This window comes from Dioscorea cayenensis, chromosome 5, assembly GCF_009730915.1.
Source record: "Dioscorea cayenensis subsp. rotundata cultivar TDr96_F1 chromosome 5, TDr96_F1_v2_PseudoChromosome.rev07_lg8_w22 25.fasta, whole genome shotgun sequence".
NCBI lineage: Eukaryota > Viridiplantae > Streptophyta > Magnoliopsida > Dioscoreales > Dioscoreaceae > Dioscorea > Dioscorea cayenensis.
Genome location: NC_052475.1, coordinates 16,277,315 through 16,281,472, shown reverse-complemented (window position 1 = coordinate 16,281,472; position 4,158 = coordinate 16,277,315).

Genomic DNA, 4,158 nt, shown 5'->3' with positions numbered 1-4,158 from the left:
TTCTTTGCCTGATTGGCTTTTCTTTTCTTGGTCATTATAATTGATTTATAACAGAGGGCTTTTGGTGTTGGCGCAGCCATGGCACAAGCTTGTTTATCTAGTTTGAAGTGCTACTGGTTCAGGTTTTTTTGTGCTCTACTTAAATTGGATGGAATTGTGAGAACTTGTACTGTTGCAATCATTCTTCGCTGATGGGATTTGTGAGCATAGTGAAAAAAGGGGCCTACTAAATTGGTCTTTACATTATTGAGGCTTTGTGCATTATTATTAATTGCATGTTTATGTATGCTGGTTTTAAAAATCTTTTGGGGGTTGTGTGAGTCGCATTTCATTTCTACTAATGTGGTATACCAGTGTTGAAACGGAAGTGAACCACGTGGATGTGAAAGATAGATGGAGTAGTTGTTTCTCATGGCGTAGGCTCTTGTTTGGTAGTAACAGGTGATGGTGCATCTCATGTTTGGTATGAAACAGTTTGATGATTAAATTGATGGTTTTGATATCTATTGGGTGTGATTCATAGACCTGTTCATGGGTTGGCCGGGTTTGAATTGGACCGAGTCTATAATTAATAAAATTTAATTTTATCCCAGCCAGGCCCGGTTTGATAATATGGGCTTTAAGTGTGTGTTTGGATCACCGTAATGAAATGAAGGGGAATGGTGTAATGAAGGAGGGGAAAAAGAATGAGTAGGAGATGATAATGAAAAAGGTGTTTGGTTAGAGAAATAATTCAATGAGAATGGGAAAGTCGAAGAGTAATTTATTAGAAATTGAAAAAGTAATAAAAAGATATGATGTAAAATTACTCTTATGCCTTTAACGCAAAAAAATAAATTTTATTTATAAAATATTTTAAATAAATTTTAATTATTATAATTAATTATTTAAATTACTTATTAATTATTAATTAATTAATTTACGACTTATATTTAAAATAATATTTATTTAATATAATTATTATATGGCTATCATTTTAATATTAATATATTTATATTAAATATAAATATTTATTTAATATAATTATTATAAGATTGTTATAATTAAATATAAACTATTTTAACATTAGTACATTTATATTAAATATAAATATTTATTTAACATAATTAATATATGATTAAATTAATAAATATTAATTATTTTAATATTAATACATTTATATTAAATATAAATATTTATTTAATATAATTATTATATGATTGTTATAATTAAATATTAATTATTTTAATATCAATATATTTATATTTATTTAATATATTAATATATTGTGAGGGGTAAAATAAATAATTTGTACCGATTCCCCATCCATCCTTCTTCATTCCCCCCCAATATGGAGGGAATGCTTCATTACCCTCTAAGGGTTAATGGTGATCCCTACAGGGATAATGATAACCTCCACAAAAGTATTCCCAAACAAGAGTATGGGAATGTATAAGTAATGGTTCTCCCCCAATCATTCAAACATGCACTAACTTCTATCAAAACCGGCTAAAATTTTATGACCTTTAACCAAAAACCATCTAAATAAATTTTTTCATCAAATAATAATTAAGTTATAAAAAAAAGTTAACAATATTATTAATCTTACAAAAATATTATTCTAAAAAAAAAATTAAAATTATAATATGAAATGTGCATTTTTAATCAATCACAACATCTAAAATTCAAACCAATATGACCAATGGCAATCAACAATAATCAATAATGAGGCCAAGTAGACCATCTATTCATAGTTAATCAATCTAAAATAGTAGTGCATGCTTTAAATATACACACATACAATATATAAATATTTGATTTTATTAGTATCTGAATTATATATATATATATATATATATCTAAGTATATACAAAACTAATTAATAAATGGCTTTAACAATAAAAACCAAACCCTGCTTGTTTTAAAAACAGACTCTATATTTTATCTAAGATCTGGTCAATTATGGCAATTTATTGCATGCATTTGAAAAAAAATTATTGTAATCTTTAAGCACTAGTTTATACAAGTGGGAAGGAACTCACAATTATTTAAAAAGTTGTTAGTTTTTGAAAAATTTTAATAATATATTTTTTTATAATTATTCTTTCCCGTTGTTTTTACGCGTCCATTTAGAAAATTTATTAAGTTATATATATTATTTTTTTAAAAATTTACTATTCATATCTAATACATTTTTGCAAGTTATAATAAATTATAGTCCCTCCGGTCCTTATCCATTTTAACTAAATTACACTAATTAAGAAAGTTAAAATTAGTTAGTAATCTAAAATTTATTAAAATTACGTTAATATTCCAAAATTATCTTATTTAAAATATGCTTGAAAAAATGTGTAGTTGAATACTCCTTCAAGTCATTTTTACTCTAATTTTTATAGAATATAATTATGATTTTTTTTTAAATTCAAAATCAAATGCCAAAAAAAAATCAAATGAAATATCCCATATGAATTAATCTTAATAAAGCTCAGATTTTCATTTATATTTTAAATTTTATGAAGAATAGAAGTGCAATTTTAATGAAATTCTAAATCAAATGAAATTGTTAATAATTGTTTAATTTGAATTTTAATGCTATCAAAGTTTGGATTTAATTCAGATTTTTTTTTATTAAAATTTAAATTAAGAATTTTGAATTTCAAATAATAATTTAAAAACTTTGCCATTCAAAGCCCAAATATTTTAAAAAATCAATACAAACATAAGGAAAAAAATATATATTATAGAGTCAACATAAAGCAAGATGGGATGGATGATATCAATAGAAAATAAATATATTATGATACCCGACATGATGAAGATTTTATAAATGTTGGGGACTTGGGAGGTTTTGCTAGGAAGATGGTTGAGATAGGTAAACATATTTTCCCACTCATTTATAACTTTGTTGAGTTGGCATTAGTTTAACCAGTAGTGACAGCTAGTGTTGAGAGTGTTTTGGCAATGAATGTTGTAAAAATTAACTTGCCAAACAAAATGGTAGATGAGTGAATGAATCATAGCTTGATTGTATAGATTCATAGCTTGATTGTCTAGATTGAGCGAAAGATTTTTGCAACTATTGACAATGAAGAGATTCTACAATGTTTTCAAGGGAACTCGGCACATCAAGGCTTTGATCGCTTGAATCTATGAAGTAAGGACACAGACATAATGGCACGACACAATACGAACACGGTGGCACAGTAATTTATGAAAATTGAGGACATGGGTACAGGGGGGACATCAATATATATATATATATATATAGTAAAAACATTTATTGTTAATGTCCTCTGGGCCAAAACTGCTAAACAAATTCTTAATAAATATATATATGAGCCTATTTTCTATATCCACTTTCCCACTAAATATATATATCTGAGCCCATTTTCTACATGGACCCCATTTTCCCATGTGCAGACTCTCATCCCTTTTTTCTCCATTATTACTCCCTACCTACTCTTTTTTTCATTTTCTTCTTTTTTCTTCTCTTGTCATTCTTCTCTCTCTGCCCCCATCTCCTTCTTCTTCTCCCCGTTAACCCCAACTCCGCCCAAGAAAGCTTAGAAGAACTTCCACAGCAAGGTCGACAGCCGAAGGTGATACATCTTCTGCTCATCACCTACACTGCCCATGTCTTCCACCTTACATGCTTACTTGGCCACAAATCCGACAGCCAAAATGATCTACCGACCCAACACTTACATTATTGTCGCTATTGGCTCCAACATCACCCTTCATCTTTTTCTACCTCCTCTTTCTTCCTCCCTTTGCTCCTCTTTCCACTGCCAAGCCCTCCTTCTCCTGGTTAGTTGGTTAGACACAATGTCCAACCATGTCTATAGCATGTCCGTGTTGGACACTGGTGTGACACAGGGATGTCAAGCTCAAGGGCTTGTCTGTGCTTCATAGGCTTAAGTGGTTTCTAAAACATGCCAAGTGACTCGAGCATATTCCTTTCTAAGAACCTCCACCACATTGATGCAGCGAGTAAATATTGAGCCTGGTTATAAATTCTTGCAATAGCATTATTCCAATTCTATCTTAAATAGTGAGCAACTTTGTACAAAACTAGAATCAGCAAACTCTGCTACTGTTGTTGCAATAACAAATTGATTGGAGTTAGTACTGATAATAAACTTAAGACCAAGCAGGGTATCTATGTCAAGACACATCTGA